Genomic DNA, 16,937 nt, shown 5'->3' with positions numbered 1-16,937 from the left:
GCCTCGTTCTCCACAACCTCTCCAGCAAAGGCTATCATTGGTGTTCTTGATTTTAGCCATTCTGACAGGTGTAAGATGGTATCTCAAAGTTGTTTTAATTTGCATTTCCCTTATCGCTAAGGAGGTTGAGCATGACCTTAGGTGTCTTTTGGCCATTTGAATTTCTTCTGTTGAGAATTCTCTGTTCAGATCAGTGCCCCATTTTTTTATTGGGTTCATTAGCATTTTAAAGTTTAGTTTCTTGAGTTCTTTATATATTTTGGTGATCAGACCTTTGTCTGTTGCAGGGTTGGTGAAGATCTTCTCCCAGTCAGTGGGTTGCCTTTTTGTCTTAGTGACAGTGTCCTTTGCTTTACAGAAGCTACTCAGTTTCAGGAGGTCCCATTTATTCAATGTTGCCCTTAATGTCTGTGCTGCTGGGGATAAACGTAGGAAGTGATCTCCTGTACCCATATGTTGTAGAGTACTTCCAACTTTTTCTTCTATCAGGTTCAGTGTGTTCAGACTAATATTGAGGTCTTTAATCCATTTGGACTTGAGTTTTGTGCATGGTGATAGATATGGATCTATTTTCATTCTTCTACACGTTGACAACCAGTTCTGCCAGCACCATTTGTTGAAGATGCTCTCTTTTTTCCATTGAATACTTTTAGCTCCTTTATCAAAAATTAGGTGTTCATAAGTTTGTGGGTTAAAATCAGGGTCTTCTACTCGGTTCCATTGATCAACTTCTCTGTTTTTATACCAATACCAAGCTGTTTTCAATACTGAGGCTCTGTAATAGAGTTTGAGGTCAGGGATGGTAATGCCTCCAGACGATCCTTTATTATATAAGATTGTTTTGGCTATCCTGGGTTTTTTGTTTCTCCATATAAAGTTGATTATTGTCCTCTCAAGATCTGTGAAGAATTTTGATGGGATTTTAATGGGGATTGCATTGAATCTATAAATTGCCCTTGGTAGAATTGCCATTTTTACTATGTTGATCCTCCCTATCCAAGAGCAAGGGAGATCCTTCCATTTTCTGGTATCCTCCTCAATTTCTTTCTTCATTGACTTAAAGTTCTTGTCAAATAGATCCTTTACTTCCTTGGTTAGGGTTACCCCAAGATATTTTATGCTATTTGTGGCTATCGTGAAGGGTGATGCTTCTCTGATTTCCATCTCTGCTTCCTTATCCTTTGTGTATAGGAGGGCAACTGATTTTTTGGAATTGATCTTGTATCCTGCAACGCTACTAAAGGTGTTTATCAGCTGAAGGAGTTCTTTGCTGGAGTTTTTGGGGTCGCTTATGTACACTATCATATCGTCTGCAAATAATGAAAGTTTAACTTCTTCCTTTCCGATTTGAATCCCTTTGATCCCCTTATGTTGTCTTATTGCTATTGCTAGAATTTCAAGCACTATATTAAAGAGGTATGGAGAGAGTGGACAACCTTGTCGTGTTCCTGATTTTAGTGGAATAGCTTTGAGTTTCTCTCCATTTAATTTGATGTTAGCTGACGGCTTGCTATAAATTGCTTTTATTATATTTAGGAACGACCCTTGTATTCCTAATCTCTCTAAGACCTTTATCATAAAGGGATGTTGAATTTTGTCAAATGCTTTTTCCGCATCTAATGAAATGATCATATGGTTTTTTTCTTTCAGATTATTTATATGATGGATTACATTGATAGATTTTCGTATGTTGAACCAGCCCTGCATCTCTGGGATGAAGCCTACTTGATCATAATGGATAATTTTTCTAATGTGTTCTTGGATTCGGTTTGCCAGTATTTTATTGAGTATTTTTGCGTCGATGTTCATGAGTGAGATTGGCCTGTAGTTCTCTTTCTTGGTTGTGTCTTTGTGTGGTTTTGGTATCAGAGTAACTTCAGCTTCATAAAAGGAATTTGGCAATGACTTCTCTGTTTCAATATTGTGAAATACATTAAGGAGTATAGGTATTAGGTCTTCTTGGAAGTTCTGGTAGAATTCTGCATTAAAGCCGTCTGGACCTGGGCTTTTTTTGGTGGGAAGGTTTTTTATAACAACTTCTAATTCTTCGCGACTAACAGGTCTATTTAGATTGTTCACCTGGTCCTGGTTTAACTTTGGTATATGGTACTTATCTAAAAAAGTGTCCATTTCTTTTACATTTTCCAATTTTGTGGCATACAGGTTTTTGTAGTAAGATCTAATGATTCTCTGAATTTCGTCTGTGTCTGTGGTTATGTCTCCCTTTTCGTTTCTGATTTTGTTAATTTGCGTATTCTCTCTCCGCCGTTTGATTAGTTTGGATAGGGGTTTATCAATCTTATTGATTTTCTCCAAGAACCAGCTTTTTGTTTCATTGATTCTTTGGATTGTTTTCTGTGTTTCTATTTTGTTGATTTCAGCCCTCAATTTGATTATTTCCAGTCTTCTACTTCTCCTAGGTGAGTCTGCTTCTTTTCTTTCTAAAGCTTTAAGGTGGGCTATTAGGTCTCCAATGTGTGCTTTCTCCGTTTTCTTTATGTGGGCACTTAATGCTATGAACTTTCCTCTTAGCACTGCTTTCATAGTGTCCCATAGGTTTGAGTATGTTGAGTCTTCGTTTTCATTGAATTCAAGAAAGACTTTAATTTCTTTCTTTATTTCTTCCTTGATCCAGGTGTGGTTCAGTAGTTGACTGTCCAATTTCCATGAGTTCATAGGCTTTCTGGGGATAGCATTGTTGTTGAATTCTAACTTTAATCCATGGTGATCTGATAAGACACAGGTGGTTACCGATATTTTTTTGTAACTGTGTAAGTTTGCTTTGTTACCGAGTATGTGGTCTATTTTCGAGAAGGTTCCATGAGCTGCAGAGAAGAAGGTATATTCTTTCTTATTTGAGTGGAATGTTCTATAGATGTCTGTTAAGTCCATTTGATTCATTACCTCCCTTAATCCTCTTATTTCTCTGTTAGGTTTCTGTCTGATTGACCTGTCCATTGGTGAGAGAGGAGTGTTGAAATCTCCTACTATTAGTGTGTGTGGTTTGATGACTGCCTTGAGTTTTAGTAACGTTTCTTTTACATAAGTGGGTGCTTTTATATTAGGGGCATAGATATTCAGGATTGAGACTTCATCCTGGTGAATTGTTCCTGTTATGAGTAAAAAATGTCCATCTCCATCTCTTTTGATTGATTTTAGTTTGAAGTCAACTTTCTTAGAAATTAGTATGGCCACACCTGCTTGTTTCTTAGGTCCATTTGCTTGATAAACCTTTTCCCAGCCCTTTACTTTGAGTAGATGTCTGTCTTTGTGGTTGAGGTGTGTTTCTTGTAAGCAACAGAATGTTGGATCCTGTTTTCGTATCCAATCTCTTAGCCTGTGCCTCTTTATAGGTGAGTTGAGTCCATTGATATTAAGTGATATTAATGACCAGTGGTTGTTAACTCCGGTCATTTTTCCTTTCTTTCTTTCTTTCCTTCTTTTGGTAGTAGAGTTTGTGTGTTTCCCTTCTTCAAGTTGTGCTGGTGAAGGGTCATTAGATGTCTGAGTTATTGTGGGCATTGTTGGACTCCTTGGTTTGTGATTTTCCTTCAATTACTTTCTGAAGGGCTGGATTTGTGGCTACGTATTGTTTAAATTTGTTTTTATCCTGGAAAATTTTGTTTTCTCCATTTATAGTGAATGAAAGCTTGGCTGGGTATAGTAGTCTGGGCTTGCATCCATGGTCTCGTAGTTTCTGCAGTATATCTATCCAGGACCTTCTGGCTTTCATGGTTTCCATAGAGAAATCAGGTGTAAGTCTGATAGGTTTACCTTTATAGGTAACTTGACCTTTTTCCTTTGCAGCTCTTAATATTCTTTCTTTATTCTGTATGTTTTGTGTTTTGATTATTATATGACGAGGAGATGTTTTTTTTTGATCCAGTCGATTTGGTGTTCTGTATGCTTCTTGGACCTTCAAAGGAATATCTTTCTTAAGGTTGGGAAAGTTTTCTTCTATAATTTTATTAAATATATTTTCTGGACCATTGAGCTGTACTTCTTCTCCTTCTTCTATCCCTATTATTCTTAGGTTTGGTCTTTTTATTGTGTCCCAGATTTCCTGAATGTTTTGTGATGAGAATTTGTTGGTTATGCTGTTTTCTTTGATGAGAGTGTTTATTTTCTCTATGGTATCTTCAGTGTCTGAGATTCTTTCTTCTATCTCTTGTAATCTGTTGGTGGAACTTGTCTCTGTAGTTCCTGTTCGTTTATTCAAATTTTCCAACTCCATCCTTCCCTCGGTTTGTGTTTTCTTTATTACTTCCACTTCATTCTTCAAGTCTTGAACCGTTTCCCTTACCTGTTTGATTACTTTTTCTTGTTTCTCTTGGTTTTCTTGGGTATCTTTGAGAGATTTATTCATTTCCTCTACCTTTTTGTTTGTAATCTCTAATTGGTTGTGGCAGTTTTTCACCTCCTGTTTAAGGTCCTCTATTATTTTCATAAAATTCACTTTTGAGTCGAATTCTTCTAATTCTTCTGGATTAGGGTGTACACTTCTCATTTCGGTATTCCTGGATCCTGGTGATGTCACGTTGCCTTTCAAGTTGTTGGGGGAATTCTTGCATTGGCGCCTGCCCATCTTTTCCTTCAAATGGAGCCAGGAGAGGCCTGATGTCTTGGACCAGTCTTTGCTGTGACTAACTCTCTAGGTGTATCTCCTCAGTGTAGGGGCAGGAACCGTTCCCTTCCAGATGAACTCCTCAACACCAAAACATGGATGCGTGGTATTCCAATGACCCGCGTAAAGAAGGCCGAATGCAAGGGGTCGGGCGGGGTCGAGTAGAACACAGGCGACACTGCAGTACAAGCTGGAGGTGCCTGCACTCCCTTTCGGGGGTTGCTGAGGCCTGCCCGCTAGGCAGGCACTCACTGCTCTGGTTGGGTAGCCTTAGTGTAGGGGCGTTTGTGCTCTCTACCGGGACCGTCCGCCCCAGGATAGTACACACTCACCCGTCCCGATGAAACTTCTCGGCACCTACACAGGAACTCCTGGATGCCACAATGAGCCAGGGACAAAGGGAAGTAGGGTGCAGGCAGAGCAGGTCCAGGAGATCACAGCAGAGACTGCAGCCCCAGCAGCAGGGGCCCGCTTTCCCTGGCGGGGACCTTGAGGCCTGCCCTCTAGTCAGGCACTCACTGCTCTGGGCTGGTAGCCTTAGTGAAAGGGCAGGAAACTGTTCCACAGCTAAGGACCTTGCAGACAAGGCAGGCTTGGGGGTGGGGGTGGGGGGCGGGTGTGTAGGAAAGAAAGCCTTGCAGCAGGAGCTGGGGGGGGGGCGTTTGTGCTCTCTACCGGGACAGTGCGCCCCAGGATAGCACACACTCACCCATCCAGATGGGACTTCTCAGCACCTATGCAGGGATTCCTGGTGGCCCCAATGAGCCCGGGACCAAGGGAAATAGGGGGCAGGGAGAGCAGGTCCAGGAGATCACAAGCAGAGACTGCAACCCCAGCAGCAGGGGCCTGCTTCCCCTGGTGGGGACCTTGAGGCCTGCCCTCTAGTCAGGCACTCACTGGTCTGGGCTGGTAGCCTTAGTCCAGAATGTCTTAGATAGATGTGCTGCCAACACTAAGAGACCATGAAGGCAATCCCAGAGTACTATTCGCAGCAAAGCTTGCATTCACCATCAATGGAGAAAAAAGATATTCCAGGACAAAAACAGATTTAAATAATAGGTAGCCACAAACCCAGCCTTACAGAAACTACTAGAAGGCAAAGCACAAACCAAGGAATCTAAGAACACCCATAATAACACAGACATCTGACAACTCTCCACCACCACAACTCAAAGAAGGGAAACACACACTCTAATAGTAGGTTTCAACACTCCTCTCTCACCAATGGACAGGCTAAACAGACAGAAACTTAATGGAGCAATAAGAGATATCACAGATGTAGTGAAACAAATGAAATTAATAGACATCTATAGAACATTCCACCCAACAGAAAAGAAAATACCTTCTTCTCAGCATCTCATGGAACCTTCTCAAAAATTGATCACATAATCAGTAACAAAGCAAACATTCACAGATACAAAAGAAAATGTAGTAACCAGCTGTGTACTATTGGATTACCATGGAATAATGCTAGAATTCAACAACAATTCTACCCCCAGAATGCCTACAAACTCATGAAAACTGAACAGTCAACTACTCTCCAGAAGATGACATCAGATACCTTAGAATTAGAGATATAAGGGATTGTGAGCTGCCATATGGGTGCTGTTAACTGAACCTTTGTCCTCTGCAAGAGCGGCAAGTGCTCTTAATCATGGATTCATCAACCCAGCCCTAGAAGGTACTTCATTTTTTCCCTTAAACCCAGATGTCATTAGGAAAGATCCTTTTACAGATGGTGCTGAGAAAACTGGGTATGTACCTGTAGAAGAATGAAATCAGGTCGAGTCTCAAACTACATGAAACATTGAAAATAGATCACAGACTTCATGTGAAGACAGGACATGCTGAAACTGCAGGGAAGACACATCAACTATGTCCCGTGTCAACAATCATCCTATGCAGAGGTAGGAACTTCTGAATGGACTGTGACAGCAGAGAACACAACCCAAGGACTGACACATGGATTATAGCAAACTAAAAACCTGCCTAACAATGGAAGGAACCTCACAACTGAAGAGACAGCTTACAGATTTGAGAAATCATTGCCAACTCTGTATCGCATAGGGTTCTATTATGTAAAAACAGCCAAGATTAAACCAAATCCAATCCATACATGAGGTAATGAGGTGAGCAGACAGTCCTCAAAGGAAGAAATAGAAATGGCAAATAATATTTGATGATGGGTTCAACATCCTAAGCCATCAGGGAAAGGTGAAATTAAAATGATTTATACTCTCACCTTACTAGCTCAGAATGACTTTCATCAAGAAAACAGAACAACAGATGCTGGCAGGAATTTGAGGAAAGAGGAAACTTTACTCACTGCTAGTGAGCATAAATTGCAGCTACTGAGGAAATCAGTAAGTAGGTTTGTCAAAAATGAGAAAGTGGTGGGGCAGATGTCTCAGGGAAAAGCACTGGCTGCTCTTACAGAGGAACTGGGTTTGGTTCCCAGCACTCACTTGGTGGCTCAGAACCATCTATAACTCCAGTTCCAGGGAATCCCTTTCTGGCCTCTACAGTCACCACGGATGTACACATATATTGCAGGAAAAATATTCACACACATAAAAATAAAAGATAAACAAATCTTTGAGGACGACAACCAAAACTATCACATGATCTGCCTATATGCCTCAGTGATAAAGAGCACTTCTTGTTCTTCCAGAGGACCAGCATTTGATTCCCAACACTCAAACCAGGCAGTTCACAACCACCTGTAACACAAGCCCCAGGAGGGTCTGACATCTCTCATCTCTGTGGTCACACACACACACACACAGATTTAAAAGTAAAAAAATGACATTTGTAGGAAAATGGGTGAAATTTCAATTCAGAATGTTAGCTGAAATAAACTGCATTCAGATAAGCACTATGTTTTCTCTCATGTGTGTAGCCTTGAATGAAGTTTCTATGTGTGAGTGGGTCGGTGTCCATGTGTGGATGACTCATGAAACTAGAGAAATGTGAGAGGGAAAAAGAGACCTGAAGGATTAGGGTACAGGAACACTGACAGAAGATAATGCAATATTGTACTGGGAGAGCAGAAACTAGGTTGTTGTGGGCAATGGAAAAACAGCAAGAATGGGACAGAGGGGAGGGCAAGGCAAAGGCCAGAGGGCAGGGTGTGGAAGAAGAAAACATGTGTAAAAATGCCATTATGAAATCTACTACTTTGTAGCTAACTTAATAATCTTGTAATGGGAAATACTTGTTCCTGTAGCCATCGTCCCACTTGAAATGGAGTCCATGGGGCAGGTGTTGTGCTATATTAGTTCAGACATCTATTACAGTACCAGGCATATGGTCATGCGTAAAGCATTTGCTGAGCCAGTTGTTGCCATGCATGCATCTAATTCCAGCATTTAGAGGACTAAGGAAGGCCCAAAGATTCTGGCTAGAGACTCACCTAATCTGAGCAAGACCTTATCTTAAATAATAATTGCCTACTTGCCAAATACATTTTGATAGCAATTATTGAGCTTTGTATATTATGTCTGTCGGTGATTGGTTTGATTTTATTATGATGCCTATAAGTTGTTGTACACGCATATAGTAGCCTCTTGATAATTGTGTTTATGTTCTATGACAACTCACATGTTTAAAAACCATCTGACCTTTAATTATTTGAAAGCATTCATCTGTAAAATAATTTGTTAATAAATCATTTTGTGAGAGTTAATATTTGATTTTTTTCTGGTTATTTTGACTTTTCCATTTTGATATTTTATTGTTTATGCTGTAATCCCTCTTAATATCTATTTTCTAAAATTTAGAAAGGTTTTTGCTATACATACCAGGGTAACCTTGGACTTGTTATGTAGCTCAGGCTAACCTTGAACTCAAGATTCTCCTCTCAGCTTCCAGAGTGCTGGGATTGCTGGCATGCACCACCATGTCTTGCTCAATTATTTTTAAAATAAATTATGTGTCTAGGTGTTTTGTAAACTTTGTACATCATGTGCACACAATGTTCAGGTAGGCCAGAAGAGGGCATCAGATCCAGGGGACTGGAGTTACTGAGGGTTGTGATTGACCAAGCAGGTGCTGGCAATGAACACAGGCCCTTTGGAAGAACAAGTGCTCTTAACTGCTGAGCTACCTCTTCAGCCTCTCGTCAATTATTATGTACATGTATATTTATGCATATAAACATCTTCACTGCATGTAAGCATGTGTGTTGTGTGCTCCTAGATGAGAAGAACTGCAGTTACAGATGGTTTGAGTTTCTGTGTGAGTGCCAGAAATTGAATTCAGGTCCTCTGCAAGAGCAAACAGTTTTCTTAATCACAGAAAAAACCCTCCAGTCCTACATACATATAGTTTTTCTTTTCTTTTATTCTTCTTTTTTTTTTGAGTCATGAGTTTACATAGCCCAGAACAATGGATTCTCCTGCTTTCCAAATCTGGGATTATAGGTATGTCCTACTGCACAAATATTTAGATCATCAACTCTTTTGGTTTTATGGGACAGGGTTTCTTTGTGTAGGCTTGGCTGTCTTGGAGCTCACTCTGTAGCCCAGGCTGGCCTCTAACGCATAGAGCTCTTCCTGCCTCTGGCTCCTGAGTGCTGGGATTAAAGGCATGTGCTCCCACCACTACCACCACCGGGCTTCATCAACTTTTTCTTCCTTCATTTCTTTTCCTTCCTTCCTTCCTTTCTTCCTTCTTTTTTTTCTTAAAAAACTTATTTTTATTTATATGAGTACTCTACCTGCACGTCCAACTTTATGTCAGACGAGGACATGGGATCACACTATAGACAGTTGTGAGCCAGTATGTGGTTACTGGGAACTGAACTCAGCACCTCTGGAAGAGTAAGCAGTGTTCTTAGATGCTGAGCCACCTCTTCAGACCCTCATCAACATTTTCTTATAGACTGATTTTTGTTTAAATTTTTCATGACTCAAACTAACTTGCACTATTACTAAACATAGACCATTTTTCATTTTAAGATTTCCTGGCTGTTATGTATTTTAGATAGGGTCTTACTATGTGACCCTGCCTGACCTGGAACTTGCAATCCCCCCAGTGTCTGATAAGAAAGTGCTGGAATTGCTGATACAAGGCACACTCCTGACCTCTCTTTTATTGAGGAAGGGAAAAGGGTCTTCCTAGTAAAAAGTAGTTGTTTTGTTTTGTTTTGTTCTTTTTGGTGGTACTGGGAATTGAGCCCAGGTCTGAAGCCACATGCTAAGAAAGTACTTTACCACAGGGCCATGTTTGTAGCCCATGTCAAATGCCATAGAAATTGTTAACGGTGAAAACAACTTTGTGTGGATTACTTGAATAGCTATTTTTGTAAAACTGTGGGTTTTACTTATACATTGCTTTTAAAAAAACAATAAAACTGGGTGCTAGTGGCTCACACCTTTAATCCCAGCAAATCCCAGCACTCCTGAGCCAGAGGCAGGCAGATGTCTGTGAGTTCAAGGCCAGCCTGGTCTACAGAGTGAGTTCCACTGACAGCCAGAGCTAGACAGAGAAACCCTGTCTCAGACAAACCAGAATTTAAACCACACTGCAAAATCACTCAAATCATACAATTTAATACCTTATATAGATGTTGGATATTTTTCTGAATAAATACTTTATCATGGATAGGTCTTGTATCCTTTATTTTTTAGAACTTGAAAACATACCAAGTTGCATATTAAGAAGGCAATCAAAAACATTTCCTCCTCTGTTCAAGTCTGCATTATTTCAAGGCTATCCATCACACACACAAACACACACACACACACACACACATCATAAGAACAGCATCAAACATTAGTCTTTAAGCTTTAAATAACTAAAGACAATGCATTCCTAAAAGCAGGAGAGCATACCATGAAGTTACAGCAGTTTTAGGTATAAAATATGGGGGGAATGAAATGTACTTCTGTGACAGGGATATATCTCAGTGTTTTGTTCAGCTTGTGCTCAGTCCTCAGCACCACAAATAACAAACCAAATTTCCTTGTGCATGACATTATCAACACATATATTATCCTTAAAGGTGTGTTTCAGGCCCATAGATCTTCTGTACCAAGTAGTCTAAAGGCCTGTTCAATAACCTAAACACTTTCGTCTCTATTTATGCCCCTATAACTGCTCCCTTTTTTGTACTCCCTTGTTTGCCATTGTGCCTTAAGGGAAAGTTGTCACCGAGTATCAAGAGTTAATATGCATGAAGAACTTAAGAGCAGTTGACCTATATAAACACTCAATAAATATTCAGAACAACTTGTAAAGGAGAGTCTGCCATTATCTCCATTAAAAAAGTGAAAAGTTCTATTTTATATTCTATGTATATTTTGTTTGTATAGGCATAACCACACATGCACGAGAGTGCCTATGGAGGTCACAAAAGGGGCACCAGATCTCCTTGAGCTGGAGTCACAGGCGGTTGTGACCTGCCCAATGTGGGTACTGGGAACTGAATTTGGGTCCTGTGGTAGAATAGGAACGACTCTAAACCACTGAGCAATCTCCCAGTATCTCCACTCTTTTTCTTTCTTTTTTTGGAAGACAGGTTTTTCTGTGTAGCTCTGGTTGTCTTGGAATTTGTCTGTAGACCAGGCTGGCCTCAAACCCAGAGATTAGACTGCCTCCGTTTAATTAAATACGTGCACCACCGCTCAACCTATCCCCATTCTTATACACAAGGGATTCAAAGTACAAAAAGGTGAGGTCATACCCCAGGTCATACAAATAACAGACTGTTTCCTGTCAATCTGTATCAAACTTCCCCACCTCCAATCCAGACAAGTGCTGATCAAGACTAGACATGTTCTCCAAGGTATGTATATCTAGGTATCACTACATCAAAACTAAGATGTTGTTTGTTCTTCTCATGCTCATCCTTTCATGCATACATTGCTACCTAGAGACTGGCTGCTAGGACAGTCTGAATGCAGCAGCAGAATAGATTCTAACTTTCATTAGTCAGATATTAAAGGGATCTGACGTTAAAAGGGGAGACCATGTTTTGCTGCCCAATGAAATTGTTTTGCATTGGAAATATTTTAACTTTATTACATTTATTATTGTGTGTGTGTGTGTGAGAGAGAGAGAGAGAGAGAGAGAGAGAGAGAGAGAGAGAGAGAGAGACAGAAAGAGAGCGAGCAGCTGGTGGTCAGTAGCTGCTGATGCAGCAGGTTCTCTTCTACCATGTGGGTCTGGGGATTAAAAGCAGGTGTTTGGGTTTGTTGATAAGTGCCTTTACCTGCTGAGTCATCTTGCTTACCCAGATTTTTTTTTAAATTAAAAGCATTGTAGGTGGTGGTGGCACGCACCTTTAATCTGAGCACTTTGGAAGCAGAGAAAGGTATATCCCAAAGTTCGATGCTAACCTGGTCTACAGAGTGAATGCCAGGAAAACTAGGGCTGCATCGAGAAATCTTGTCTCCAAAACAAACCAAAACAAACAAAGAAGCAAATAAATAAATAAAACCATTTTAGTTTTGAAACCTTATAATAAGATTGTTATTTTAAATTGAGTTTATATTGACATTTTCTTAGTTTAATTGCTAATATAATTAATACTGCCAGACTTAGACAGTAAAACCAAAGCTCTCTGAAGGAATTACTAACCTTTGGAGAGTGAGCGACTCAAGTGTGGAACTAGAGAAGACCCACTTTCACCATCTGATTCTACAGTTTCTGAGAACTAGGTACAGAACATGGCAGCATGCAGCTGAGATCCATAGTTGGAGGCACTTACACTTGACGGGTATAAAGGTCTGGTTCGTCGAGGTCCTGAGATCTTAATTCCTGTGTGGAGAGGCAGCCAGCACCACCGGTGGAAATGGAACTGTGCTTCATGCTCAGAACCTAATTCATGATTTCAATATCAGAAAAATGTTCCAGATGCAAGTGGATCATTAAGCAATAATTGTCACTTTTATTCTGAAGTAGAAGAGTAACTAAGTTTATTCCTTTACGATAGTATTTTCCCTGTGTGCTGTATTTGTTTGTCATGTATACTTAAGTCCTCACTAAAGATAACACCTATGCAACTTCAAGTATTCAATACACTCGAGCAAGACAATGCAAAAATGAACATATATGATTCCTGCATCACACGGCAATCCATGATCGCAAAATTTCAATGTGTTATCCCGAATACATCACTGGTATCTCTTATGTCTATTTCAATGGTAACTCACAGACTGCTTGACAAGAAATCTCAGGCTCCTTAACTCTCCTCAAAATGTTTCCTTTGGCTTCAAAATCAGGATTCATTCTCTTTTCCTAATATCTACTTTTCTTGCTTTATGTTTAACCCCATAGTTTAATACCCACTATTGTCTTTCTGGTTCTAATCTCCCTTTCAGTAAAGACAAGCAATCCGTTCCATAACATAATGTAGAGGCTGCTTCCATTCTCAAAATATTTTAGTATCATAAGCATACATATGTCAGACCCTGTCTTCGTCTCTGCAGCACTAGACGCTAGCCTCTCAGCTTTTTCTGGTCCTGCCCTGGCTTCTTTCTAGGATAAGACAGAACTCACTGTTGATAAAATTATATATATATATATATATATATATATATATATATATATATATATATATGTAGTGAAGAGAAGTCACGCTATGCGATAAGTCTTATATAGGAGGCTTATTGGAAGATGAGAGAGAAGGGACAGAGGAGGCAGAGAGGGGAGCAGACTAGTCCCATGGGGTAAAGAGTGCGGGAGAGAGAGGGAGGTAGACACAGGAGAAGGGAGAGGTTAGGGGTAGGTCCACCTGTTACAAGGAACCATAGCAAATGTGCCCAGAAGTGGCTACAGGTGAAGTGCTCTTAGTGGCTACAGGTGAGGAGGTTTCCTGTCAGGACCCTAAGGACAGGCAGGCCAATGCAGATTCCCAAATACTAACACCAAATAATAACACCCACTTTATTGTTTGTTTGAGCTGGGGACTTTAGCACAATAGGCTGTGCACTGAGTCACATCACTCCTTGTTCGACTGCTTACATTCCACTTAGGTCTTATTCTCAAGCCTTCAGTTTCCCAGACTTTTTCTTCTTACATGGCTTTTCAGATGCTGCATTACCACAGGAACGCAGTGTTTTAACCTGTCCCTCCCAGGCAGTCCTCCCCTTCTCCCCCTCCCTGCGGAACACCTTGGTCAGCAATCAGCATCCTCTTTTCCCTCTCCAGGCGCTGCCCACACAAACTTACTGATCCCTGAACCCAGAACCTGGCAGATGCCGCCCCAGGTCTCTGATGCCACAGAGTTTCTTAGCAGGAACAGAGTTAACCCCATACCAGCAGTTACCTTTCTCTCTGGTTCTTGACCCCCAGCGCCCACTTCCAGTAAAATGCACAACTGCTTAGGAAGACACCCACCAATGCCAACCAGGAGCCATTTGGATTTTAAAGTCTCCGCCTGCGTGACGTCAGAAAGCCTCTTGCGAGTACTCTTAAGCAAGAAGGCTATGCCAGTTCCCAGACAGTGGTGGGAAGTCCTAGGGCAAAAGCTTAGATTTCTAAATCTTGCAGCTGTTGTGCCTCTGGCTAGAATTGTAGTTTTGTCCCTAGCAGCCCTTTTGAGTTTCAGTCTTTCCTAGCCATCAGTGTGTCTCCTCATCTGTATTTGAGACAATCAAGTACTTTTGCAGCAGTGCCCAGTTGTTTTCCATAGTATCTTTTATTGTTGCTTTGTTTTGTAAAATATCCCTGGGCCTGGTGAAATGGCTCCATGGGTAAGAGCACTGCCTGCTCTTCCAAAGAAATGGGTTAAATCCCCAGGACCCATAACTATAACTCTAATTTCAGGAGGTCTGATGCCCTCTTCTGGCCTTGGTGGGCACCAGACACACGTGTGGTATACAGACATACATGTAGGCAAAACACTTTATACATAAAATAAAAATAATAAAGATCTTTTTTAAAAAAATAAAGGCAAAAAAAAGTATTCTTGTACAGTTTTATCAGGACCTAAGTTCTCAAAATTCATTTCAACACTCATCTTAGTTTCAAGATGCCTTAAGAAGTACAAAATTTGCTGGTCAGTGGTGGTACATTCCTTTACTCCCAGTACTCAAGAGGCAGAGGCAGGGGGATCTCTGTGAGTTTGAGAAGAGTCTACAGAAGAAATACAAAATCACTTTAGCTAAGACATTTGAATTGGAAGTATTATCTCTGTTTGACCAAGATCTCCCATATTTTGTCATTACAAGGTCAATTAGCAAGACTATTGTAATAGCTATTGCTTATGCATTAACTACTCCTGGATTCTTTTTATAGAAGACTGAAGTGAGAAAGGATTAATGTTCTACGGGTGCTTAAATAAAGCAAGTTTTCACATACTAGTCCTTCTAAAATCATTCCTCATCAAAGAACTCATTGAAACATTTTTTTTTGTACAAATTTTAAAAAGTTGAAGTCTACAGTCATCAGGCTGGTAGTCATAGACACACAAAAACCTGACAAGCTTGCTTTCTATGTCTACTTCTGAATGCCACTCAGGATCAAGTGAGATAATTGTATCAGGATTTTAGCTTAGTGATACATGGCGTTAATAAATTAAAATTCATCCTAAGGAATGTAGTGGGAAGAAATGATAATGTAATCAAGTTGAATTTAATTTGCTAGATATTTTATAATGACATTTTAAGTCATAAGCAACTGTAATATACTTTACTATTAGAAACTCTTTTAATTAATGCAGGCCACCTTATTCCCATGTGGTTATGCCGTGGCAGTATCTGTGAAAAATTCTTCAGAGCAGGTAATAGGGATATGTTACATCTCTTTTTATCTTCTTTTTTTTTTTTCTGAGACAAGCTTGTCTATTTAACAGTCTTGGCTGTGTCCCTTTTTTACCTTTTATGTTAATTCTTTAAAAACAACTACTTCTTTATTTTATTTATTGTATTATGTGTAGTTGGAATTTCCCTTTGGGCCACCAAGAAACTCCCAAATAATTTATTATGAATGCTTCTTATTAATTATAAGTGCTTAGTCTTAGCTTAGGCTCGTCCTGCTAGCTTTTTGAACTTAATTTAACCTGTTTCTATTCATCTACATTTTTCCTTGGGGCTTTTTACCTTTCTTTTATTCTGTATGTCTTGGTTTCCTGCTTCCTCCATGTGTGTCTGATTGGCCACTGGTTTCTCCCTGGTATCTCTTTTTCTTTCTTCCTTTCTAAGCCTAAATTCCTCCTGCTACTCAGTTTCCCTGCCTGCAAGTCCTGCCTATACCTCTTTCTTGCTATTGGCCATTTAGCTTTTTGTTAGACTAATCAGGTGCCTTAGGCAGACAAGGTAAAACAGCAACACATTTTTACATATAATTCAACAAATGCAACACGTCTTTACATAGTTATACAAATACTTTGTAACAATGAAACATCATTTCTCCTTTTACTTTTTTTCTTCAAACCCGCTCTTATATGCCTCCTTGTTCCCTTTCAAATTCATGGATTTTTCATTAATTTTGTTACATGCATATGTGTATGTAACCTGCCCGATCTGTATGTTACTTTTCTGTATGCTGTCAGGGTTATAATTAGGTTGAAGGGAGATAAATACACAGGGAGAAAGGAGAGCAAAATAATAGTATGGATATGTGAAAAAAATCACAAGGATTCATACTGTTAAGTACCTAAGAAACTATAACACATGCATACTTTAATTTAGTATAATGTTATTTGTATGTATGATTCAGGGCTCACCATTTGGTATTGGATAAGCATTTTGTGTACTCTTCCCACAGTAGGACTAAAACTGTTTCTCCACTCCCGGCATTTGTGAGTTCCCTATAGTTCTTTGTGTAGGGCTGGTTGGCCCCTTGTCCCTTATAGATTGCCTCTTGTCCTTATTCAGCTCATACTTAAGCAGCCATGTTAATAAGATTTTATTGGTGTAGATTCTGACATTCCTAGGAGATACAATGTCACAGCAAACTCCATGATGCTCTGGCTCTTATAATCTATGTGTCCCCTCCTTTACAATGTTTCGTGATACTTACGTGTAGTGATATTTCATTTGTATTTTAATAAAGAAAGTTTAGCTGAAGATCAGAGAGTAAGTGGTAGCACACACCTTTAATCTCAGTAGCCACACTAGTTTGCCATAGAAACCTGGCGGTGCACGCCTTTAATCCCAGTGGTGCACATCTTTAATCCCAACCTAAAGAATGGAATGCAAGACAGAAGGAGAAAGCTCTCAGACACAGTCTCATCACCCTGTTATTTGATTTCTCTGTTAGATTGCCTTCACATATGCATTTATTTCAGGAAGCATCGACTGTATCAATACCCATGCCACTGCACACTACTTCCGTGGCCTTAGTTTTAGCTGTTTCTCCCTGTATA

Source organism: Chionomys nivalis, chromosome 4 (genome assembly GCF_950005125.1).
Source record: "Chionomys nivalis chromosome 4, mChiNiv1.1, whole genome shotgun sequence".
In the NCBI taxonomy this organism is placed as follows: domain Eukaryota; kingdom Metazoa; phylum Chordata; class Mammalia; order Rodentia; family Cricetidae; genus Chionomys; species Chionomys nivalis.
This window is presented reverse-complemented; position numbering follows the sequence as displayed.